At 45.4% G+C, this 27,518-nt stretch overlaps 1 protein-coding gene across 1 annotated transcript in view; it reads left to right on the top strand.

Annotated features, from left to right (window-relative positions):
• Nucleotides 1–27,518, top strand: part of STAG3 (STAG3 cohesin complex component) — a 1,816,020-nt gene that overhangs the window by 299,231 nt on the left and 1,489,271 nt on the right. The gene's annotated exons all lie outside the window — the stretch shown is intronic.

A 27,518-nucleotide genomic window follows, 5' to 3' on the forward strand; every position in this document is an offset into this window, starting at 1 on the left:
CGTAAAAGAAAGAGGCATCAAGGTTCTCTAAGCCACTCTAAGAAGGATGTTTTCCCGAATTCGGTGTCCGAGGGTCCATAAACAAAGAGGTGACATTTCTCAGACGGTCTCCATGGGTGGCTGACTCTGTTGAACTTTCCTCTACCAACGCCAAGAAAAGTGACACCATCACCAGAGATGTGCGGTAGGAATCCCTGGCGCCTATTGTGCCTTAACTGGCATCAAATGAATCCACCTGCTCTAGTTCCTCAGCCATCCGAGCCAGCGCTGTGGCCTCCGGCGTTAAAATTGAGGTCTTAAATAGAGCCTAGAGACTTATGGAGGAGGACCAGTACTTGTTTGAATGAAATCAGGATCTGGAGGAAGGGGAGATAGTGTCCTTGGATTTTTAGTTTGAAGTCTTGGAGGTGGCAAGTGGCCGTGATACTTCACCAGAGTGGAAGTTGTTGTCCCCAAAGGGTATTGCTTCACCAGAGGTTGTGTCCTATCATTTTGTGATCTGAAAAGCGGCCGAGATGCTGGAATGGTCATTGCCGTGTACAGAACTGAAATAAAATGTGTTGACTGAGGTACTTCATTCTTCCACAGCCTCATCTGAGCCTTCACCTTTTAAGGAGTCCCTTATTGAGCCTATTCTTGAAATTTGGCCTAAGCCTATGTCGTCTGCGGCAGTGTATAGATCTATTGCAAGACTGTACAGGCATGCTCAAGGTGACACATTTTTTTGTGTACGCATCCTACCCTCGAGAGTTTGTTGGTATTAGCATCCTGCTCTTCAAAGTTGACACCTGGTTCTTTTCTTACAACTGTTGGTGATGGGGAGTCTGAAAAGATGGAGCAATCTGCAAAGAAGCTTTCCTCCTTTGGTAACATGGCTCTGAAGTCTAACAATGCAACATTCCTGTTAGGACGTTATATCCATGCATTGATGGATTCAGCAAAGGAGGTTGTTCCGAAATTGCCTGGTGATCTTCAAAGACATTTTTTGGAGTTGCTGAATGACAGTCAGGCTGCTGCTTTCCAGGTAATTCAGTCTTGCTTGGAACCTGCAGACTCATTTGCAATGGTGATGGGGTCTTCTGTTGCAAACAAGGAGACATGCTTGGCTTAGGGGGGTCTTGCTTCTCACCAGATGTTAAAGCAACATTGTTGGATTTGCCATTTGATGGTTCACAGCTGTTTGGCCCAAAAGCTGATTCTGCCTTAGAGAGATTTAAGGACAGTAAAGCAATGGCAAGGTTGTTGGGACTTCAAACATAGCCCAAGGACTATAAGCAGTGTTGCAGGTTCCGGGGGCTTGACCAGAACTTGCCCTTTCAAGGCAGAAGCCAGTGTCAGCCACAACAACAGCAGAAGGGATCCAATCCACTCTACAGAGGTCATGGGGGCGGGACAGAGGCAGACCACGTCGAGCTGCCCATCAGCCTTCTTCCACTTCTTCCTCCTCCTGCCCAGCTAATATAATCGGAAAGCAGCCATAGTGCTCCCATCATGGAGCATGCGTTCCCAATGGGAGGATGGTTGACCTATTTTCTACAGATCTTTGGGTTTTGGGCATTGTGGAAAATGAGTACTCTCTACCCTTAGAGTCTCATCCCACCTGTTCCTCGCCAACAGGGCTTTTGTTCAGAAGAACATCTGGTCCTCCAAGAGAAGATTCAAATTCTGCTTCAGAAGGGTGCAGTAAAGTTGGTTCCAGAGCAAGAATGGGGTCAAGGATGACATTCCCAGTATTTTCTGATTTCCAAAAAGGACGGTTGCTTGCGGCCTCAAAGTTCAAGATGCTGACCCTTGCACAGGTGCTTTTTGGGCTGGAGAAGGAAGAATGGGTGGTTTAGATTGATTTGCAGGATGCATATTTTCACATACCCATTCTGAAATTGCACAGGAAGTACCTTTGTTTTACGGTGAGGTTTCAGCATTAATAGTTTGCGGTCCTTCCATTTGGTCTTACTTCTGCACCTCAAGTCTTCACAAAGGTGATGGCAGTGGTCTCAGCGCATTTCAGAAGGTGGGGAATCCTAGTATTCACTTACCTGGATGATTGGCTGATCAAAGCCAAGACTCTAGAGTTGGTGTTAAATCATTTAAGTTAACGCAGTTGTTGATAAACCTTTGTTTTACTTTCAACGTACCCAAATCTCAGCTAGAGCCCTCTCAGTGCACACTGCTCATAGATGAAGTACTGAACACTGAAGTGAGTCAGGCCAACTGGCCTCCCGAGAGGATTCTGGACATTCAGACTATGATTCCGATGTTTCACAATGGAGCGATAGTTCCAGTCCTGATGGTCTTACGCCTACTAGGTCTGATGACCTCCTGCAGTCTGTTGGTCACCAATGCATGCTAGCACATGAGGGCCCTCCAGTGATGCCTCTGCAGGCAGTAGTTTCAACACAGTGGAGATCTAGAAGAGTCAGTCAGGATCTCCAGAGATAATGTTGTAGTGTGTCCGACAATCTGTTTCAAGGGAAGCCATTCTACCTTCCACCTCTGGTGGCCACAGTGATAATGGAGGTCTCCACTCTAGGAAGGGCAGCTCATGTGGGGGGTCTGGAGATCAAAGGTCTTTAGTCTCCAGAGGAAAGATAGTTGCACATCATTCCTCTGTAATTGCACTCGATACAAATGGCTCTCAAGGCCTTCCTCCCTTCCCTTTGCGGTCAGTCGGTTCAAGTCTTGACAGCGAGTACTACTTCAATGTGATACTTTAACAAACAAGAGTCGGGACATATCCTGCACTCAGAGCCATCAGATTTGCCTCTTGGCAAATCACTTGGCTGGAATTCTAAACGTGCATGTGGACAGTCCGAGTCAGCACTTTTTTTCTGCCAGTCACGAGTGGTGTCTCCATCCGGAAGTGGTACAACACATTTTCGGGATATGGGGAACTCGGATATACCTATTTGCCACTCAAGAGGACACACACTGCCTGTCGTTCTGCAGCCTTCAGTATCTTTTGCAGGGAGCTCTGGGGGACGCGTTTCAATTGGACTGGGGTGCCCAGAGTTTCCCCCCTATACCCTTAATTCCTCAGGTTCTGAGGAAGATTGCCGAGACCGAGCCCAAGTTATATTAATAGTCCCGGATTGGCCGCAAAGGATATGTTATGGAGACACTCTTCATCCCTATCTGTCCCCACTGCTTCGTCTGCCTCACAGGGCAGACCTCCTCTCTCAGTCGCAGAGGCAGGTTCTAAATCCCCAGAGCCTGCACCTACATGCCTGAAGATTGATTGGGGCAACCAGAGTTCGTTTTCTCTTTCTCCTGTTGTGGTGGATGTTACACTATCGGCCAGAAGACAGTCACTCAATTCGGTTCATGCTGGCAGATGGTGTAACTTTGTAAAGAGGTGTGAATAAATGCCATTTATCTGACATTTTAGGTTTTGCGCTGTCCCTAATTCAGCAAGGTTGTGTGGTTGCAACAGTTAACGAGTATTTGGTGGCCCTTTCGGCATTCCTCTGCTTACTGGACCAACCTTCCCTTTTTAATTCCCCTATAGTGTTAAGGTTTATTAAGGGACTTACTACGAAGTACCCTCCCACTCTGTTTATTATGCCTCAGTGGGATCTTAACCCCTTCGGTGCTCAAAACTGAATCGTTCCGTTATGCGTCACAGTGCTCGTGTGCACATGACGGAACCATTCCGTCCTGTGCACACAAGCTTTCCTTTTTTTTTTGCCTCGGGGGAGGGAGGGGCGATCCCCCAACCTCCTGAGGCATTTTTTTTTTCTCATGACAATCGCCCGCATGACACACTGACGTCATTACATTGAAACGGAAACAATTTGACTGTTTCAGGCAGATGGAGGGCAATAGCCCCCGATCTGCCCCTTTTGGGGGGGGGGGGGGAGGGCAGAAAGCACACTAGGCAACAGGTATTTTTATTTATGTGTATTTAGGGGTAGGGGCTGCCCAAAATGGGCCTGCCAATGCTCCTCCCCAGAAATAAATTGCTGCAGTCTTTGTCACAGGCATATGGGGGCAATTGCCTGCCCGATTAGTTGGGGTGTGGGCTGCCCAGAATGTGCATGCCAGTGGCCCCAGTGGGCTTTCTGCTCCCCACGGGGCAGATCAGGGGCATCCTTTTTATCAGTAGACCAAGGAGAATGCGGAGTGGTAGGAAATTTGTGCGAGTGCTGTGGTCCCACAACTTTCTCACACAAACATGTGAGGTAAATGTGACTAGCTCAATTTGAGGTTTGCAGGGGATTCTGGCTAAGAAAATTTAGAGGGATCCACACAATCCAGGCCTCCCTGGACTCCCTCGGATGGCTGCCGAGCCACACAAGTAAGGTGGCATTTTTATTGGGAGACTTGATGGAATGCTCGGTGGGTGGAAGTTTGTGGCTCCCCGCAGATTTCAGAACTTTACATCACAGAAATGTGAGGGACATGTGTTTTCTCTTTTTTTTTTTTTTTTTTACAAAGATTGAGGTTTGCAAGGGATTTTGGGTAACAGAACCTGGTGAGAGCCACACAAGTCACCCTATCCTGGATACCCCTGGGTGTCTAGTTTTCCATCCATAGAACTTTATTTCGATCTCAGTGGATCATAAAAGAATAAACAAACAAGACAACCACTGTACACATATACATTAAAATACAATTATAGAACTCAATAGATAAAACATGTGAATAAAAAAAACACTGAGATTCATGACACAAACCACTATCTAAAAATGTAAAGGAACTAAGAACACAAATAAAATCTACAGCATAACAATATCCCATCACAGGCCCTCACAAACATCAAGTAATTCTTATCAAGGATCAGAATCAGACTTTAGGAGTTTGGCTCGCTTAATCCAAAATGCATTTAAAAACATAGCCACACAAAAAACTACAATCTGACTGGTGTCAATCTGCAGTATTCTGAACATTTCCTGGAGCTCCCTACAACCCAGATTTTTGCCCAGAGGAACGACCCATTTTGCACTTGTATGTTTGTAGAGCGAACAAAAAAAACAGAACATGGATAACCGATTCAGAACACGGCAATTGGTTTCCTGTCAGTGAAAAGCCTAGATCGAGAGCTCTTGCACTGTCTAACATTATCAATTGCCACACTTTACCAAAATAGTGCCTTTATACTGGCCTTGCCAATCAAGCACACACTCTCTGGTGAGGTCCATTATTGATCCAATTTCAATCTATGGAGTAGGGCCTTGATCGCATAGAGCCATGATTCTTTACGTGCATACAGTGGGAGCAAAAGATCTTTAATACCATCACGATAGAACTCAAGGGTAGGTGTTGTCCATAGTCTATGCCAATAGGTCAACATTCTACCTTTGATCTTGTGGGCAATTTTCTTTTGGGCCATGTCTAAATATAAGGGGTCAATGGTGTACTTGCAAGGAGATTCAGTAGGGTTCTTAAAAACCTTTGCTCCACTATGGAGAGGCACTGTGAATAGCCCCATAACTCAGCACCATATAAGACCGCCCCTAGGGCCTTCACATTATAAATTTCCAATGCTGGATCCACCCTTCTTGATTGTTTTTCTATGTATTTTCCCTATATATGCAGTGTGGTGGATCAAAAATAGATTAACGTTTTACACCTGCGGTGTCCAGCATAGATTCTTGGTCAATTTGATACCCAAATACTCAAAACTGGACACTGCAACTAAAGTTGTATCACCCACTAGCATCCTCCTCTTGGAGAGAGTCGATGCCTGTCTGGTGAAAATCATACATTTGGTCTTGGAGCTATTAAGCTCTAAACCCCGCTTCACACAACAGTTGGAGGGAGTTCAAGAGTTGTTGCAGACCCTGCGGCGATTTAGAAATTAGCAAAGTGTCGTCTGCAAAAAGGAGTGCAGGGACCCTCCTCCTTCCAATTTTAGGTGCATCACACCTATCTTTGTCCAGAAAGCCAATTACACCGTTTATGTATAACGTAAAGATAGTGGGCGTCAAAATACACCCCTGCCTGACCCCTGATCAATAGGGATGGGGTCGGTCAATGCCCCATCCTGCCCCCACCTCACCTGAGCAAGTGTATTTGCATGAAGCCTCACAATAATGTTTAGGAGGGGAGTTGGTAGCCCGATCTCACCAAGTACCCTCCATAGTTTGGCACGGGCAATGAAATCAAATGCTGGACCAAGATCAACAAAGGCAACATAGAGTTTGCTCTTGCCTATAATCACCTCTCTCCAGTATATGTACAGAAAACGAAAAATCTGATCCACAGTGCTTACATTTTGTCTAAAACCCGCCTGCCAATCTTACTACTGACTGACTCTAATCAACTCCTGAATGTGAGCCAAAACCTGTTTTTAATAACTTTTTTGTAGGTAATCGATCAGGCTTATAGGCCTATAATTAACCAGGTTTGCCCTATCCCGCTTGTTTATGTAGATAGTAATAATTTCCGCTAATTTCCTGGTGGGCGGAATCACCATAGCAGCTAGGATTATGTTAAAAAGCAGATTGATATATGGCCCCCAAATTTCTGATTTTTCCCTATATAAATCATTAGGCAATCTATCTGGCCTTGTAGCCCGACCTGGAATGCAAGAATTGATAGATTTTAGTGTTTCGCTAAGCGAAAAGGCCAAATTGGAAGACTTAAAGGTGGGACTAATTTGAGTAACCTTTACAACGCTCCCAATAGTATCACATTTATGAGAGTAGAGATGTTCAAAATGGGCCATCCAGTCTAGCAGCTGGCTACAGAAGTCGAGGGTTTGTTTACTACCCTTAAGACTGCCAGTTGGTGTCTTCCAACAGGGCTTATCTTTTTTTGGAAAGTGCTATGTGCAAATTAGACCATAGGGAACCCTCCCATTCTCTTTTAGCTTTATTTATCACTTGCTGATACAACTTCCATTTTTGGGCTATGTCTGGCTGGGTTTTTGTCTTAATGGCTACAATAAGGTCGCTCTTGGCTTTCCTTCATTCACCAATTTTTTTTTTTTTAAACCGATTTTATTGGCTTTTAAAACAGTCATACAATAATAATAGACTACTGATTTCCAATTGTAGTGAATCAAAAATTCTTAGGCATAAGAGTCCTTTACTTCCTGTTGTGGAGTGGAAATTGATTCGGGTGCTCGAACTCCTTCTCCAGTAACCCCATACTTATTGGTGAAACCATATAATACTTTATTAGTCTACAAAGTTCTCAATCATTAGTCCTTGTAATTCCTGTTCAACATGAACCCACCCACAACTAACCCCTCCCCTCACCCCAGGCGTGTTACGTATTATCAGCCTTGTATCTTTGTACTCCAGGGTTGTATTATGCTTATCACTGCCCTCCCCTATAGTGGATCTATATCGCTGGGTAATCAGCTGAGGGGCAATTAACTTGCTTGTGTCGACATTTGGCAAACATCTGAATTGTAGGGTGTGGGGTTCAATCTGCATTGTCAGGGGCCTCCTCTATTAAACTGTCATTCCTCCCCTCCTCTGGGTGATTTAGAAGCTCCAACAATGCTACCCATGCCCTGGCTGTTTCCAGTGTTTTCTCACTCCATGTAGTTTTTGCTATTTGCAATCTGACTGCTCCCTCGGATTCTGCCCATTTAACTAATTTTTTGTGCCATCTGGGTATGTTAGGGTCCCCTCTTGCTTTCCAGTGTCTGGTGATCTCCCTTTTAGCCAGCACCAACCCCAGGTCCCAAAAATTACTCGTCACCTTGTTCTTGGCTGTGTGAGGGAACCAGTGCAGCAGACAACTCCCGGCGTTACTACAATCTCTCTTTCAGTCACACTCGTCAATACTGCGATCACTCCCTCCCAGAACCCATCCAAGTTTGGGCAGTCCCAGAACATATGCAGGAATTCTGCCACTTCCATGTTGCAACGCGGGCAGATGGCTGTTTGTGTGTTGAAGTATTTATTAATCTTGCCCGGGGTGAGGTACGCTATTTGTAATACGTAGAAATGCACTAACTGGAACCTAGCGTTCCTGGTACTCTTCCATGCCCTCTCCACTAACTCCCCCCACACTTTATCGGGTATTGGCTCACCCAGGTCTGCCTCCCTTTTTTGATGTAAACCAGTCAGAGGTAGTAGTGTTGCATGTATTATGTGTCTGTAGAGGCATGTGACCGCCTTAAAGGTGCCTGCCGCTTTTACTACATATTGACACACCCCTGACGTCTGGGGTTCTGTGAGACCCTCCCGCCAGTGCTTCCGTATGGCCGCCGTGAGAGCTGAGTATAGTAGAAAACCTCCCCCTGGAAGATCGTCTTTCCCAGAGGTCATTAAATGGGATCATGGCGCTCTCTACATACAAACCTCCTATCGTGGATATTCCCATCTCCTCCCAAGACTTCAATCTCTGCCAGTCTCCTCCATGGGGCAATGCCTTACATATAGTCAATGAGATTTCTGGTGCGTAAGGACGCCCACTCCGTGCCCGTCGCAAGGCCCTATCTCAGCATTTCCGGACCATTTTTAATTTGGAGGGCATGGTGTGTCCTCTCATTGGAAGTGCCAGCAGCAATCGGGATAACATTCGTAGGCTTGGGGTATTGTCTCCCTTGTTGTCTGTCCCCCTGAGTCGCCCCACTACCCACCTTTTGAACCATTGCAGCTGTCCCGCTAGATAATAAGCCTTGAAATCAGGCACAGCTAAGCCTCCCTCCACTCTTGGTCTCATAAGGGTGTTGAGCGACACCCTTCGTCAGGCCGATCCACATAAGAACCCCAAGATCATGGATTTGAGCTGAGTAAATAGTCGCGCCGGTATTCAAACCGGCAACGTTCCGAAGTAATGCAGCAATCTTGGCAATGTTACCATTTTCATGAGGGAGACTCGGCCCGCCACGACAGCGGGACGGTCCCCCAGAAGTCAAAGCTACTTTTGGCACCTCTTAGCGATCACCCTGTATTGCCTTCCAGCAAGTCTCCTTGTGCATGGTATATTTGTGTCACCAGGTATGTCAAACACTGATCTTCCCACTTCACTCCCTCCGTCTCTGGTGGTCCTGCTCTGTTCGTCCCAGTAGGGAAGAGACGCGACTTTGCCCAATTTACTCTGAGACCTGCTGCTTCTCAGGCCATGTAGGAACTCCTTAGCCCCACACAGTGCCTCTATCGGGTCCGCCACAAACCTCAGCAAATTTTCAGAGTATAACGCTATGTGATGGACTTGTCCAGACACCTCCAGGCCCTGATAGTGCCTGCCTGTTGTAGCACGGGTCGCTAGCGGCTCCATTGCCAGGGCAAATAACAGTGGTGGCAACGAACATCCCTGTCTCGTTCCTCGACCCACTGTGCAGGCGTCGATACTATGCCACCCGTCCTGACCCTGGAGGTTGTTTCTTTGTAGAGGAGAGCTATCCATTCAACAAATTCTGTTCCCATCCCGAATTTGCTCATCACTTGGAATAAATAAGGTCATTTGAGACTATCGAATGCCTTTTCAATATCAACTGCGAAAATAGTTGCCTCTTCCCTCTGGAAGGTATCCGCCTCCAACACACGCAGGAGCTGTCGAACATTCAGAGCTGTGTTCCTGGCGGGTCTATAGCCGGCTTGGTCTTTATGTATTAATCTCGTCATATGTGGGGGCGGGCGGGAAACCAGTATCCAACTCGGGATTTTATAATCCAAGTTAAGCATGGAGAGCGGTTGTTATGCCGCACTATCCCATGCTGGTTTCCCTGGCTTAAGCAATGGGATGATAACCTCTTTACTCATCGACTCAGGGAGTCACCCCTCTTGCCTCGCCCAGTTGTAGAGCTCTAACAGCCTGGGAGCTAATTACTCTGAGTAAGTCATGTAGAATTCTGCCGGCAGCCCGTCCGTCCCTGGCGTCTTATGCCAGTCCATGTTCTTAATAGCCCCTTTCACCTCACCGATCTCTGTCACTACCTAGGCTGGGCGCAGCCTCCCCATCCAGTCTCGGAAGCTCCACATCGCTTATGAATTCGTCTAGGCCCTCTTCTTCCGGGGCCAGTCTACTCTTGTACAGGTTAGTGTAGTAATCTAGGAACTGATCATTAATATCCTGCTGTCTGTAGTGGGTTTGCCCTCCTTGCTCCCTGAGTTCTAGTATCACTGTCCCCCTCCTAGCCGGGTTTTTCAACCAAGCCAGGAGAGCCCCAGATTTGTCCCTCTCTGAGTGGGAGCTTACCATATAATTTTAATAGTCGAAGCAACGTAGTCGCTCCACCCAAGTTGCCATTGCCTCTCTTGCCTCCAGTAGCTCCACGTGCTTGTCCTCCCTTTCAGGCCTTCCCTTCTCAAGCGCGCAGCCGTTGCTCCGCAGCTGTATGTAATGTAAGAGGACCTTCCGTGTCCCCACCGTTTCTGAGATACAGCGCCCTCTACTGACCGATTTAAAAGCGTCTCATTCTATAAGGAGACTCATGCCATGTTGGTGTTCTCTACAAAGTATTGTCCTGTAGCAGTGCCCACTGCCGTGTGGAAGACCTGGTCCTCCAGTGCTTCGGCAACAAGTGCCAGACCGGTATTTTAGGTCTCTCCCGGGTCCACACCAGGGTCAGAAAAACAGGGTTATGGTCAGAGATTGTTCTGGTGAGGTATTCACTAGTCCGCACTCTCTCTTGTACATCTGGGAAGCACAATATAGCATGTAATCGAACATGGAGCTCATGCATCGAAACGAAAAAGGAGGAGTCCCTCTCCCCTGGGTGTGGGGCCCTCCAGCAGTCTATCGTCCCCCATCTCTGTTGCGCTGATGCCACTGTCTGCGCTTCTCCGCAATTTTATGTATGGGAGCATCAGGGAGTGGAGGATGAGAGCGGTCCAGCCCAGTGTCAGTAATACAATTAAAGTTGTTGCCTAATAGTGCCAAACCTGTCAGCACCATGGCAAGCATGCCCGAGAGTTGGGGCAGGAATGCAGGTTGTTCCGTATTAGGAGCATTTAAGCTCCCAAGTACTATATCTCTGCCATCTAATTGTCCAGACACTACCACAAATCTCCCCTCAGGGTCTATTATCTGTTGTGTGCACTGAAAGGGCACTCCCTTCCTCACCCAGATCAGGACTTACCTTGCGAAGGCTGAATAGCCGGTATAAAACTCATTACCCCTCCACCGTCGTTGGAGCGTAGCCCCTTTTGCCATCAAGTTGGTCTCTTGCACTAGCGCATTTTGCACCCTTCTTCTGATCAAGTATGCAAGTATTTTGTGGCGGCGTAGCATAGTGTGCATCCCCTGGACATTCCAAGATATACATATAATATATACGGGGTGCCGGTGTGTGCAGTGAGTTACATCCCGAGTGGCTTTCCTAAGAGTGGCACGCCTGGCCCCAACCAACAACCCCTTATCAAAATGAACTCCCCCTCCCAAGGCCTGTTACCCAGAAACTAGTTCCCATCCAAGCTAAAACTAAGTATTAGAAATTTGTCTTGTAGTTGTGGGGTTATGTAGTTACCCTACCGGGCACGAAGCACCACCGGGCCGTACCCCCTGGTATCTTTGCTTGATTAGTAGTCCCAGTTCGTATATAGCCGTTTGTCTGCTTCTGTAACAATGGTGGCAGACCCCATAGTCGACCTGGCTGCTTGGATCTCCCTGAGCACCCTGGAAGTCTTCCAACTTTTTCCATCGATTGCCCCGCTTAGGCAATGTCGTCCGCAGTCGGAGGTGTGACTTCTGTCAGTTCGGGTTCAGTCTCCTCATTCGCACTGGCTGCCAGCGAGCATTCTGATCTGTCTATTTCATTTCTGGTTTTGCTCGATCCAGGGCTGGAACCACCCTGACTAAGTTCTGCTACTGCCTGCAGTACTTTGCGCCTCTCGGATCGCCGCTCCTTGGGATACTGGATTCGATACGGTTGTTTGCTATTACTTGCTCTCTGCTGTGTCAGGTCAAGGGATGGATTGCATCGCTCCTGAGCTTGGGGAGAGTCCAACCATTCCCACACCTCTTGTGGGGTAGTAAAGAACTGAACTCCATTAGAGTCGGTCACTCGAAGTCGTGCCAGAAACAACATTGCTTACGGGATCTGTAATTTCCGAAGCTTCTTTTTGAATGCGAAGAATGACACCGTTTGACATTGTACTTCTCTAGTGAAGTCCGGGAAAATCATAATCTTGTGATTATCCATCTGTAGGTCTTGTTTTTGGTGGGCATGATGGAGAAAATGGTCATGATCCCTGAAGTGGAGGAGTCTTGCCATAATTTGGCGATAGGGGGGACCCCTGCTTGGGCGGTCTGGCCCGGAGTCTGTGAGTTCTCTCCAGAGCATAGAAAGGGGGAAGCCCCTCCAGGGGCCACATCTTTTTTGAGCCAGTCCTCAAGGAAACGCACCGTATCCGTGCCCTCCGCTCTCTCCGGTACTCCCACTATTCGTAGGTTGTTTCTACGAGATCTGCCCTCACTGTCCTCTGCTCGTGCCTCTAGTATTTTGGCTTTACCTTTCACCGCTCAGAGATTTTTGTAGAGTAAACACCTCTTCCGGAATGTCAGTAAGTGTTTTTTTAGTAACTGCAACACATTCCTTGAGTTTGCAGTGGTTGTCTTTCTGTTGGCTGAGGTCCATTACTATCGCATCAATTTTCGTCTCCAGCGCCTCCCTGGCAGCCGTGATGGCCTACATGATGTCCGTCAGAGTGGGTCTCGTGGGATCTGCATCTTTCCTCGTCTTTCCAGTTTCATCTGATTTCTGGCTTCCCCCATATTTAGGGCACTGTACCCCTTTTTCTGGGGAACTTTGCCCATGCTCCACTTCTAGTACTCTCTCGTTGGTCCCTTGGGGATCCACTTACTTAGGAGACCAGGCAGTGTCCTCTTCTGCTTTTGGGTATGAGAACCAGTGCTAGAATTGCCGACTAGTGCATCTATCAAGTAGGCAGCGCAATCAACTGAGCATGCAAGGTTTATTCCGCCCAACAAGTCCTAGGCCTGGGGGTCAGTATACTTTAACAGTGGTCTCTCTTCACTCCCTCTCTTGTCGGCCGGCATTCAGTTCGCTCAGTCCCCTCTGGTTTCAGCCTTTCATTCCCTTTTGTGCTTCTTTCCAGCTCACTCTCGTACCTCAGTGGACCAGAAGCCTCTGGTCAGTTAATTCACAGCCCCCCACTGGTTCAAGGCCGGATAAGGTCAGAATTCCTCATGAGCCCAGGTAAACAGTCCAGCTCCCTCCAAGCCTCAGTCATTAAGTGCTCCCAGAGGCGTATGTAGTGTGCAGTGCTCGGGGAGGGGGGGGGGGGGGGGGGGGGTGTTTATCACCAAATGGCCAGCGCCAATTTTAACTGCTCACCTCCTCTTGTAAAGCCGTAGTGGGTGCTCAACGATAAGCGCCTCAGCTCAGGGCAAAGCTATATGCCCCAGTATTTCAGCCCAGCCGGGGACTTCTCTGCAGTCCTACCGGTCTTTAGTTCCCTACTCATGGGCCAACTCAGAGGGCCTGGACCCGCCTCAGTCTCAGCCAGGGCTCCCAGGTTACCTCAGATCACCAGGGCGAGGCGTCCTTCTGGTGCTGTAAATGAGAGCTCTCCTCTCTGGTCCATGCACCAGGCTGTGCTCGTTCTCGCCAGAGCGCTGACCCTCACCTCTCCGCTGCGCCCACAGAGCTCGTGCCAGAGCTTCCCTCCAGCTCCGTGCAGCACTGATTCATGAAGCGGGCGATGACCCCGGGGTTTTCGCCTCGCTATCGCCGGAATACCTCTCCGCTTCATGGGTTTCTCCTGCGATGCTTCTCTGGCTGCTCCTAGTCTCCGTCGATGGCAGGATCCGCCCCTTCACCTCGCGGCTGCCATCTTGGGTCCGCCAGCAAAGAATCGAGCCAGGATCATTTATTTTAATTTCCTTCCCGCTCGGGGGCCGCCGGTGCTTCTTCCTAGGGTCAGCGCAATCCTGGAGTGTTCAGATGCGCAGATTATAACGGATTATTGCGCCCGGGGCTCAGGATCGATGGTGACTGGGGATACGGCGGCCAGAGCTCTGGAGCCCGCTCTCGCTCACATTGGCACCAAGCCACGCCCCTTCATCATTCACCATTATACCAGTTATCAGGGTTGGGCACAATATTCCCCCCGCACCTTAATTTCCCCAAAACCTCTCTGACATGGACTGTTAATTTTACATGGTTAATGGCAAGAATCTCCATTCTAGAAGCAAGAGGGAGTTTAGATAGAGACTCACGGGTGACAATTACACTATTCTAAAGAACTCCCAGTGCTTCTGGGTTTTTCATCACTGAGTCCCATCTGATAGTTTTAAAATTATTGGTATACAAGAGAGAACCTGTATCTCTGGGGGAATACTTCGTCCCGTAAGAACATACGAAGGGCATTGTGGTCACTGTCTCGATGCTTGACTATATCCATATCCACAATGGCCGGCCAACGCTTTACGTCTGCCAAAAAGTAGTCCATTCTGCTACTATATCCTACCCTGTTGAAAGTCTGTTTAACTTGACGATCAGAGTGACATTTGCCATTGGTAGCCCTTAGATCACAGTTTAAAGTCATGGCCAATTAACTGACCCGCCTTTGCTGTCCACCTGACAATGGGTAGATCTAACGAAGGAATACCCCATGGGTTGTCCTGTTCTTGCGTTATATCGGGTGGAGAGGCAGCCAACGTTTCGAAGGTAGCATTTAAATTACCTGCCACCAAAAGCCTGTCCAATTTTTTATTTTTTTTATTTATTGTTTTTAACAAAGTTTGCGGTTTGCTAGGCATTCGGGGTAACAGAACCTGGTGAAAGCGACATAAATCCCCCCAAATCCCCCCGTCCTGGATTCCCCGGAGTGTCTACTTTTAAAAAATTGTACAGGTTTGCTAGGTTTCCCTAGGTGCCGGCTAAGCTAGCGTCCCAAATTCACAGCTAGGCACATTGCGAATAAAGGGTCAGTTTAAACTGGAAAAATGTGATGTGCCAAAGTTGCGTTTTCAGATGTTTCCTGTTCTGGCACTAGGCCTACCCACACACATTTTTATCGGGAGACTTTGGAGAGCACAGAATAGTAGAACAATTATTACCAATTGACTTTCTATGCAAATGTAGGACCATGTGTATAAAAGTCATTTTGAAAAATGTCCTCCAATTCACATGCTAGTACGGGTACCCACAATTTCGGAGATGTGCAAATAACCACTCCTTCTAAACTCTATAGTTTGTTCCCATTTAGAAAATACATAGGTTTTCTTGATACTTGGTATATACTCGGTACGCAATAAAAAAGCCATTGCAAGGTGCAGCTCAGTTATTGGCTCTGGGTAACTCAGGTTCTTGTTAAACATACAAGTCCTAAATATCCCTGCAACCAGAAGGGTCCAACAGACGTAACGGTATATTGCTTTCAAAAAGTTGCCATACTTGCAAGAAGTTACAGGTGAAAACGTTGGCACAGTTTGCTTTTTAACTCTATTTCAGCTGTTAGTTTCTATAGGAAAACCTTAAAGGATCTACAGAAATGACTCCTTCCTAAATTCAAACTTTTGTCTACTTTTCGGAAATGAACAGCTTTTCGGGATCCATTATTGCTTTCACACCCATTTCTAACGCTAACATGAAGAAGGTTAAAATCACTCAAAATAGGAAAAATAGGCTATGTCCCACTAAAATGCCAAAACTGTAGAAAATGTTGGTTTTCTGACAAAAGGCTGCCTGTTCCTGGACGCTCGGAAGATGGTGATCTTAGCACCACAATCTCTTTGTTGATACTAGTTGCAGAGAACAAACCGATGCTTTCTTCTGCAACACTTCCCAAAAACCTCAACATTTAGTTGTATTATGGCTAATTTTGCGGTCCTCGCCAGGGAAATCCACAAGCCCTAGGTACCTTTAGAATCCTCAGGATGTCCTAGTTGTCCACTATGGTTGCTTACTTTCAAAACGATTTTTCTAGTCGCATTAAATTGCAGGCTTTAAGTGCGAATCCTCCTTTCTCTTCCAGGGGATCCTCATCAATAGTCATAAGCACTAGAATATCCCTGGAAACACAATCATATATGTGTATATATGTGTGTGTGTGTGTGTGTGTGTATATATATATATATATATATATATTACCTACTGGCGGTCGCCAGTAGGTAGTTATAGTTAGGACCACGTTTCCATAGGAAATCCGCAACATTCTATTTTGAATAACTTTGGCGCCGGTTGACGAATCCTCGCGAATTTTTCAAAATAGGTGGGGCGCTACGCTCCGCTCCTACCCTGAAAGTCTCGGGGGGGATTCGTCAAGCGGGGGCTGAGATAAAAGGGGGGTCCCAAAACGCGTTTTTCCCATGCATTTTTCCATAGGACCTTTAGACACAGCTACAGCCCGAACGGCTGAACAGAATTACTTGAAATTTGGCAGAGAGGTAGTCCTCAGGTCAAGGAAGTGCCTTTTGTAGGTTTGGTGTAAATCTGTTCAGTAGATCCTGAGAAAATAGCATTTAAAAGCATATATATATGTGGGCGGAGCCTAACCACACATCTCATCCTGAGATCTGATTGGCTGTCAGCACTTCATCCAAGAAGTGTTGGCAGCCATCTTGGGACCAATATACATGATAGCACCTCATTAAAAAGCATTGCAGTTAATAGAAGGTTTTAAGACTTTAGTTACATTATAAATCATTTGTTGATGGTACCATACTCATTTTAGGAATTGTGGTATGTTCTAAGGTGATTTCACCATGTGAAAAAGCCTTCTGCTGGGATATCATGATTGAGAGAAAAATATTTTCTCATGCTTTTACCACAGAGGTTTGGAAGGTGATCTATAGGCTAAACTGAGAGCTTATTTTCTGTAAATTCACATTATCTTTCTCAGTCATGTGAGAATGAAGTCTGACATTCTCAGTAAAACATGTACATCCAACAAGGGCAGAGACTGTCAGTTGATTCCTTTGTGTTCTACTGCAGCTTCCCAGAGTGTTCCAAAGAACTACTAGAGCACTAACAGTCCTACTTATGATAAACGTATGGCACACCTGAAGCCATCTTGCTTGGATTAAAGTGGTAACTCTTAAAACATTTAATTTAAAAAGGAACAAAATGAGGGGGTTCATTTTTCCATAACAAGTATGATTAGTGCTGCAGAAAGAAAAACTAGGGCACATTTTGACTTCTGAAATCCTCTTATTTCATTAAAAAATTCGGACATGCAGACTGAAACATGCACTTTCAATACCAGCAGCAGTTTTCCCTGGTGAGCAGTAGCTTTACTACAGTGATCTAATGAGCAAAAAGAGTGCTAACATTCTGAATTTATGGCAAATGTGTGACACATCTGAATGCCTTCTTGATGGAATCAAAGTAAAAAACTGAAAGTATTTCCTACTGAGGAGACTGCAGTAAATGAGGAAATTAGGAAACTTCATAACAAATAAGTCTCCCAAGATGGCCACCAGAGACAAAAGAGCCCAAATGTAGCCCAAATATCACCCAGATGTAGCCCAAGTATAGCCCAATGACAGAATGTCCCAGAGTGTTCTTAAAAACAACTAGAGCGCTTACTGTCTTCATTATGACAAAAGTATGGCACACCTGAAGCCATCTTGATTGGAATAAACTGGTAACACTTAAAACATTTAATTTAAAAAGGAACACAATGAGGAGGTTCATTTTGCCATAGAAATTATGATTAATGCTGAAGAAAGAAAATGAGGGCACATTTTGAGTGACTTCTCAAATCCTCTTCTATTTCATTAAAAAATTCTGACATGCAGACTGAAACATGCACTTTTAATACCAGGAGCAGACTTCCATGGTGCAGTAGTTTTACTACAGTGATCTAATGAGCAACTAGAGTTCTAACATTCAGAATTTATGGCAAATGTGTGACATATCTGAATACCTTCATGATGGAATCAAAGTAAAAAACTGAAAGCATTTCCTACTGAGGAGACTGCAGTACATGAGGAAATTAGGAAACTTCATAACAAATAAATCTCCCAAGATGGCCTCCGGAGACAAAAGAGCCCAAATGTAGCCCAAAATCACCTAGATGTAGCCCAAATATAGCCCAATGACAGAAGTGTGCAAAACACTTATTATTTTGTGTTTTTGCAGTGTTATATAGTGCAGACTTGTCAGGTATTGGAGTGCTTTACATGAGCATTGGTTACATCACACAAGAACACATTCATTTTGGTTGTAGACATGGGGAGACTAAGTGATTTGACCAGAATCACAGAATGTCGAGCTGAAGCAGAAACTTCAACCTGGTTCCCCAGTTGCAAAGTCTGCAGTTCTGGAAGTAACACCACATCATCTCCCCTAAGTGCAACATTTAATCAAGTGGTCAACTGGATAAAAAAACATAAAGATAACAAATAATTTAAAAGTGCTTTGTCGCTATTTGAAAACTCAGAAAATATGTCCTTATTTTAGCCTTTTAGAGCACTAACCATAATTTTGATGCCAATAAGACCCTCTCATATATGTAATTTCTAAAGGAAATGCTCTAGGTATTACAGTTTTGATTACATCAAGATGATGTCAGGCGTTCCACACTTTTGTAATAAATATAGAATGTTAGCAATCTAGTTGTTCATTAGGATACTGTTGAGAGGCAGAGGCCAGGGGCACGGACTCTGAAAATTGAAGGCAGGTAGGAGGGTGCAAAGGCAACAATTTAACCACACTGAGCAGGCAGGAAGGGCCGTGGAAGCACAACAGACTATGGAGGGCAGTGGAAAGGGGGGCAGGGGCAACAAACCAACAATACAGGACTTGCAAGAGAGGCTGTTGGAGGCAAGATCTATTACGGGTCAAGGAAGCTAGGGGCGGTCCCCAGATCCCCGGGAGCCACCACAGAACTGAGCAGGAGAGTGAGTCAGGGACAAAAGGGGCACCTTAATTTGAGCCGGGGTGCCTAGGAACGCTTGCTCCAAAAATGAAGAAAACAGACATATGAGACATGGAATTGGAGGCAGAATACAATGGCAGTTTAATGAGAAGATGCAACTTCAAAGAAACCGCAGAATAGAGACATAAAGTACAAAATACAGACTCCAGATAATCATACAGCTGTCATGATATTCTCTGTATCTCAATTAATGTACTGACAGAGAGAGAGAGAAAACACATCTATAAATGCATCATGAGAAACAAGTTACACCAAGGAAAATGTTACCTAGGAACACTCACGTTTACTCTTAGAGCAAGCATTCCTGCAATTACAATACAAAATCTTTTAAATGCAAAAGTAAAGAGAACAATGGTTAAACATAACATGACATTTCATATAGGTAAAATAGAATAAGATACTTCAAGCAAAGCAGAGCAAGACATTTTAAGCAAAGGAAGACAAGAGCTCCCAGCTCTTGGGGAAAACCTGCACTGCCTGTTAACCTACATACAGACGGCGAGGTAGTCCGTCGATATCTGTGGGTGCTCCCTTTTTATATCATTTTGTGGGCTCCTTTGCACGCTACATCTACCTACGTATGCTACCCAAAAGCTTCGTCTGCAGATTTTACCAGACATTTCGTCATTTACCCACTTAATGCTGACAATGGACTGGGTGAAAAGGTCAGTCTCTCAGGCCAATCGCTTATCGTAAGTTCCATAGAGCAAGCAGAAAATAATGGGTATTGTACGGGAATTCAATATATTCATGTATAAAATCTCCTCAGTTCTCCTAACTTGACGCTCTGCGGTTGCCACTTCCTTAAAAGCGGGAAACCTGCCCAGGAAGCAAGTACCAGTCCAGGATGCAGCCTACTGTATGTCGACAGCTTCAGGGGGATGTTGAACTTTGATACCGAGCACGGAGCACTCGGGTAGGGTGGGGGCTACTGGTTTGGAGCAGAAGGCCTCGCAGACCTGCCTTCAGACTGCTATACACTAAAATTGCAGAGCTATGGTCAATTTAACAAAGAGGCCTACATATTGAACAGAAGGGCCTACACAGGGGTTTTATACTGGCTGAGTGGTAAGGATGCCTCAGGATAATTATATAGCAACACAGGACCCGCTGGTCAATTTAATACGGCCTACAAATGCAGCTGGCAGGGCAAGGACAAGGGTCTCATACTTCAGGTGTGGACAGAACGGGCCAGGGGCCCCCTGTGATACAAAATCTACCCTCCTTCAAGCCTGTGGCAATGTAATAGAACATTGTGGGCAGAAGGAAGAGGCAATGGTAGTACAACCATACATGCCAACAGACCCGATTCAGCCAGGAAACGTCCAATGTTTTTAAGCTCAAATGGGCTTTATTTGATCTATCTCCTGTCTACAATATCCTCTTTTTCAATGTAACTCAAAGGGGAAAATCAATACCCCAGTTTTTTTTCAAAATCTCCCTCTTACCAAGTTCAAAATGTTCGCAAGTATGGTACATTGGATCATGGAAGGAAATGGGATAGGGACATGGACTTGGATAACAGAGGACAGGAGGGACATGGAGAGGTGCACCAAACTGACCCTGCAGGGCAGGCATCAGGGTTTGCAGCAGCACAATACACCACACAGGGCATGCAGGACGGGAGTGCAGCACAACAATCCATAGAAAGCAAGAGGGAGGGGACAGGACCATGCACATGGACAACAGAGAACAGAGGGGCAAGAGGCAATGGTAGCTAGCTGACCATAATGGACAGACAGGAGAGAAAGCTGCAGCATAACAGACCATAAAGGGCAGGAGGGACGGATCAGGGGCATTACAATGGAACAGACAAGCCAGGAGGGAGGGAGTAGGGCTGGGGGCAAGGGGGCAGGGCAGGAGCAGCAAGATAGCCATGGAGGTCAGGCAGGATGGGCACTAGAAGCAAGACACACCATGAAGAGCAACAGTGAGACTGTGATGGCATACACACAGACCATGGAGGGAAGGTGGGAGGGGGTCAGGGGCAGCTAACTGACCACACAGGGAAGGTGGGAGGGGCCATGGCAGCACAGAAGACCATGCATGGCAAGTGGGAGGGTTAGTGGCAGCACAATGGCTATGATGGGCAAGAAGGAGGGTGGAGGGGCATGCACAAAGGACGATGGAGGATAGAAGGGAGGGTCAGGACCTGTGCACAGACAAGAAAGTTCAGGGGAAGGGACCTCACAACAGACCACACGGGGCAGGCAGGAGGAGCAGCTGCAGCACAACAGACCAGGGAGAGCAGAAGGGTGTGGCAGTACAATGGACCATGTAGGACAGGAGGAAGAGGATAGGGGCATGGCATGTGGACAGGCAGGGTGGAGGTGGCAGGGACAGGTTACAGTCATCTGACAATGCTAGGCAGGTGGGAGGGGAGTGGCAGCTCAACAGAACACTCAGAGTAGATAGGAGTGGCAGGTCCATGGGACATGGTGGGCAAAAAGGATGGAGCAGGGGCATGCACAAAGACATCGGAGGGCAGGGGGAAGGAGAATAGGGGCAGCAAGCTAAGCACAGAGTTTAAGCAGGAGGTCAATGATGGGGCATAGAATTGGGCAATGGAGGGCAGGAGGAGTGGACTGGTACATCATACTGAGGGCAGTGGCAGCACATCAGACCATGCATGGCAGGAGGGAGGAGGCTAGTCCATGGATTCACACAACAGAGGATAGGGAGGAAGGGGATGGGGCAGCAAGCTAACTGTTCAGAGAAGGCGGGTATTAGGAACTTTATTGTTTTTAAAACATTGTGTCTGTGCGAACTACTTAAAATATGAACAAGTATGCAGCATAATCTCACTTTTATTCAGGAAGAAGAGGACGTTTGTGACTGTGACTCCGGGCTCACTTGGCAGAAACACCCCCTGACCCTCCACCCCCTATCGCAAAATGTAATGCCCGTGAAAAGGGTAGGTGAACACAGTGTTATATAGAACATAGTCCTGAGAGCACGATTGAAAATGAAAACTAGATATAGTGTATGGTATAAACTATGCACCAAAAAGTGTGATATAAGATGAACCGGGCGTGAAATATAATATGCAATACATTGTGCGCAATGACAGATTCATTGGAGAGCGCGAGATAGCACAGGCACTAGCGCGTGCTATGCGATATGCGCCTTGGAGTGTAATATGCACAGGGCAGTGTTGTGTAACCTAACTAGTCTCTAAAGTTGTAATATAAAATATGTGCTGGGGAGTGTAAGGTTGCATATGCACTGTGACAAAGATATGGATCCCAGATTGTAATATGTATGGCATAGCACTGTGCGTTATAACATAGGCATCGAGAAAGGCACGTTAGATGGGGCAATATAACCCGTGCGAAGACAAGTGTGGCATGACATATTCACGGGGTGGTGTTACAGTGCACATGGGCTAGAGAGTGTCATAGCATATGCACTAGCTAGTGGAATACAACACAGAGGTGTGTGGCACACGGCAGGCAATGGTGGGTGTAACACAGCATTGGGCTCTGTCAGGAGCGCGCTGTGACTCTCAAGTGATGTTCGTCCCCTTTCCAGAGAGTAAAATAAAAAGTATTACACATCCGGCAGTGGATGTGTGTTTTATTAACCGTGAGGGGGGTTTCTTGCATAGTTTTGGTCGAATTTTTGTCGAATCCCCTTTGAATGGCTTGGTGTGCATGTGTATTAAATGTGCCCGTCAATAGCTACCCAAGTTTGTATAAATAAACGACAAGGGTGTCTACCGGGATTAGGTACGGTAGGGCATCAGACATGTCAGAGCTTCACTAGTGGTGTAAATACATTCCACGTGGATTCATTGCATGCATAGTCGCCTTTTAATGAATATCACGCAAATCGTCATGGTGAGAGGTACGTACGGTTTGTCCAGCATGTCCTAGGTGTGTCTATAAATATATATTTTTTTAAAAAATTAAAAAACAGTGGCCGGCCCTGGGGATTGGGGTCAAAAAAATATAATTAGGAGACTGGCCCTGGGGGATGGGGTCATCAGGGCCAATAAATTAGAATAAGAAGGGGAACCAAACAGCCCCCCTTCTTAAAAAAATAAAATAAATAAAAGACTGGCATCGTGCCGGAGGCCATGCCCCCTCCGTGCAGCACTCTGCAAACGCGCCCCCAACAGGTATCTCCAGTATGCGCCAGGGAGCTGCGCTGCAGCCAGGTGTTCTGAGGCCAAGCCCCTTTTTACACCTCTCTGCAACGCAGCTCTGTGGCGCTTACTGGAGGTACCTAGTGGTCTAGTTTGACCCTAGGGACCCTTAGGATTCAAGGGGACTTAATCTCTCAACTTAGAACAGCCACAGGGCGCGTTTACACAGTGGTGAAGGGAGGGGACGGGGCCTGAGGTGACGTGTGCAAACACGCACTATGGCACGTTTTAAATTGGGGATATAATTTCCCTTCAATACTGAGGGCCCCTGGGGGCTAACTAGCCCACCAAGTGCTTCCAGTAAGCGCCACTGAGCTGCATTGCAGAGAGGTGGTCCAGGCCGTGCCACTTTTTACACCTCTCTGCAACGCAGCTCTGTGGCACTTACTGGAGGTACCTAGTGGGCTAGTTGGACCCCAGGGACCCTCAGGATTCAAATGAACTTAATCTCCCAACTAAAAATGGACACCGGGCGTGTTTACACAGTGGTGAAGGGAGGGGACGGGGCCTGAGTTAACGTGTGCAAAAACGCCCTGTGGCCTGTTTTAAGAGGTAGTTTTAATCCCCATGCCCTCTTATATACTAGGGGCTTACAGAGGAGGTCATGCTAATCACAGGGGGACCCCAACGCATAATGTTCCCTAGTGTATGTAGGTGTTTTCACTGTATTCTAAGTGTCTTTTAACATAGCACTGGCTCTAGGACTGGTTAGTCAGGCTCAGTTACCACCAGTATCCGTAAAAGTTGAGGGTACAGGATGATTTTGCAACAAGGCTTCTTTCTGCTCTTCTTTTTGTTCTTTCTGCACGTTATCCTTCTTCCTGCACTTATCTTCGTATTTGAGGACTTCTGTTGCTTCTTTCTGCACTTCTTTTGTTTCTTTCTGTGCATTTTTTCTTCTTTCTTCACATGTCCTATCTCTGTAGGCATAGTTAGAAATTAGCATTTAAAAAACCTTTGAAATTCACAGAAAAAACCATAGGTTTCAGGCACGTTATAGTTAGGAATTAGCATTTAAAAAACCTCAGAAATTCACTGAAAAAACCATAGGTTTCAGGGGTGTTATAGTTAGCTGGACTTTTCACTTGTACAAAACCATTGAAATTCCCCCGTTATAGTTAGTTCAGCTAACTATAACTCGGGCGCCCGCAATGCACTGCTGATGACGTCACATATTACATCACTCATGACATGGTCAGTGACATCACTCATGACATCACTGATGACATCTCAAATGACATCACTGATGACATCACTGATGACATCATCCTTGTGATAGAGTGGCAGACCTCCTCTCACCCTAATATAACCTTTGATACACACATTCAAAAATAGAGACTAAAATTTTCAAAACAATGGACATACCAATACCAGTTACAACAACCTCTTCAGTAATTCTAAGATCCACATACACATCCACTCATTCACCAACAGTCCTATACAGTCACTCATACATGTACTCACTCATCATATGTACTCATACACCTATACATCCTGTTACACAATGCCACTCATCCATAGAGTTACTCACACACATAGTCACTCATGCTAATAAAGAATCAAACATACATTTACTTGCATATACAGTTATACACACACCAGCATACTTACTTCTACGGAAACTTACACATACTTAGTCTTTTAAACAATCACTTATAGGAACACATACTTATTCATACAGGAACTCTTTCAATCTCTCACTCTCACATATACTCACATATATACACCAATAGTCACATATACTAGTTTAAAACATATGTAGTTACTCATAAAGACACTATTGAGACAGTCATTCACTCACTAACACACCCATACACACACTCATCCACCCATACAGTCCTGCACACATGCTGTGTTCAACACATACAAACAGTGAGTCACTCATTCATGCACCTATGCACTACGTAATACCCCCCACCGAACCATGCAGACACTCAGACTGATACTCAAAAAACCAATTAATAACCTATATAGACACCCATGTAGCTACTCACCAACCCATGCAGCCACTTATACACAAAGTGAGAGACTGATACAGATATTTACATATTTAAACATTACTCACTAAGCCATGTATTCACTATGATACACTTAATCAGTCAGTTACACAATCAATTTTTCAAAAACAAATCATCCATTTAGACACTTATATACCCATTTATTCTTCCATCGACCTTGAGATATACATATATAAAACATATTTAATTTTCAGAAAAACACACATTCACTGGATGATGTCATCAGTGATGTCATCAGTGATGTCATTTGAGATGTCATCAGTGATGTCATGAGTGATGTCACTGACCATGTCATGAGTGATGTAATATGTGACGTCATCAGCAGTGCATTGCGGGCGCCCGAGTTATAGTTAGCTGAACTAACTATAACGGGGGAATTTCAATGGTTTTGTACAAGTGAAAAGTCCAGCTAACTATAACACCCCTGAAACCTATGGTTTTTTCAGTGAATATATATATATATATATATATATATATATATTCAATGAAAAAACCATAGGTTCACACACGTTATAGTTCGGAATTAGCATTTAAAAAACCTTGCAAATTCACTGAAAAAACCAGAGGTTTCACACACGTTATAGTTAGGAATTAGCATTTACAAAACCTTGCAAATTCACTGAAAAAACCAGAGGTTTCACACACGTTATAGTTAGCTGGACATTTTACTCGTAAAAAACCAATGAAATTCCGCCGTTATAGTTAGTTCAGCTAACTATAACTCGCGCGCCCGCAATCCACTGCTGATGACGTCACATATTACATCACTCATGACCTGGTCAGTGACATCACTGATGACATCACTGATGACGTCATCCTTGTGATAGAGTAGCACATCTTCTCACACTCTAATATAACCTTTGATACACCGACTAAAAATTTAAGAGTTCCATTCTCAAAACCATACATACTGCAATACCAATAACTACATACCCAATTATTAACTCTTAGGTCTTCATACACCTCCACTCATTCACCTGTACAGTCACTCATACTTACAGTCACTCCATTCAAAACTATCATATGCATTTATACACCTATATAGACACTCACACACCACCAATCATCCATAGAGGTACTCTCACACCTAGTCAGTCATGCAAATAATCACACTCCCATTTACTCACCTATGCAGTGAAACACACTCAAGTTCACTTACTCATAAAAATAGTATCACATTCTTACGCTCTTATAGAATCATTGATACAAGCACACACTCATCCATACAGTCACTCTCACAATCACACACTCTCACATCTACCCACTTATATACTCTTACACGCATATATACTGCCTTTCACATATGTAGTTAGTCACAAATGTACCACTGAGATATACATTCAATCCCTAACACACCCATACATTCACTCACTCAACCATACAGTCCATCACAGATGCAGTCTTAAAACCATGCACCCATAGAATCTCCCACTCACACATCTATGCATAGAGTGACACACACCCTACCCACACAAACACTCATGAACCCATACAGATACTTAGACAACCAATCAATTACCCATATAGAGACTCGTATAGCTGTTCTCAAAACCATGCAGCCACTTATACACCAACATACAGACACATACACACACTTACACAGTTTAGTCACTAGTCTGCAGTAAGATACATTTAATGACTAACTTAAAGAATCATGTTATGCACCACAGAAAATCATCCATTTACACACTTGTACACCCAGTCATTCTTAAACAGGCCTTTCCCTATATATATTAAACATATTGAAATTTTTCAAAAACCCATACTCACTGGATGATGTCATCAGTGATGTCATGTGAGATGTCATCAGTGATGTCACGGACCATGTCATGAGTGATGTAATATGTGACGTCATCAGCAGTGGATTGCAGGCGCGCGAGTTATAGTTAGCTGAACTAACTATAACGGGGGAATTTCATTGGTTTTTTACGAGTAAAATGTCCAGCTAACTATAACATGTGTGAAACCTCTGTTTTTTTCAGTGAATTTGCAAGGTTTTTTAAATGCTAATTCCTAACTATAACGTGTGTGAAACCTATGGTTTTTTCAGTGAATTTCAAAGGTTTTTTAAATGCTAATTTTTGAATTATATTTTTTAAATATTTCTTTTTCAAAAATGTCCCTATTTATACATTTATATATTATCTGTATCCTTTAATTTGGTGTGGCTAATTTTTTTTTAAAGTTTTATTTAAGATAAAGTTGAACAGCATAGTTAATATCTTCTATTAAGTTATGTCCCCTTTTTTTTTATATACAACTTCTTAGGGTGCGCGCTCAGAGCGCGCACCTAGTACGTTTGCGTACATTTTTCATGAATTCCGGCGTACGTTATTTACGTACGCATACATACGTTTTACTGCGCGCTCGGAGCGCGCACCTAGTACGCGTACGTACGCATTCTTACGTGCGTCGTACGTACTCCATGCGGTACACTTCCGTATACGTGTAGAGTACGCGCGCTGACGTTCACGCATACACGCGTGCTGTGTATGCGCGTTACGTACGCGCACAAGACTAATGCGCGTACGCGTTCGCGCATGCGTAATTGCACCGTGCGCGCTGGGAGCTTGCTCCGTGCGTGCACCTCGGGGTATGTGA

The sequence above is a fragment of the Triturus cristatus genome, chromosome 12, assembly GCF_964204655.1.
Source record: "Triturus cristatus chromosome 12, aTriCri1.1, whole genome shotgun sequence".
Lineage (NCBI taxonomy): Eukaryota > Metazoa > Chordata > Amphibia > Caudata > Salamandridae > Triturus > Triturus cristatus.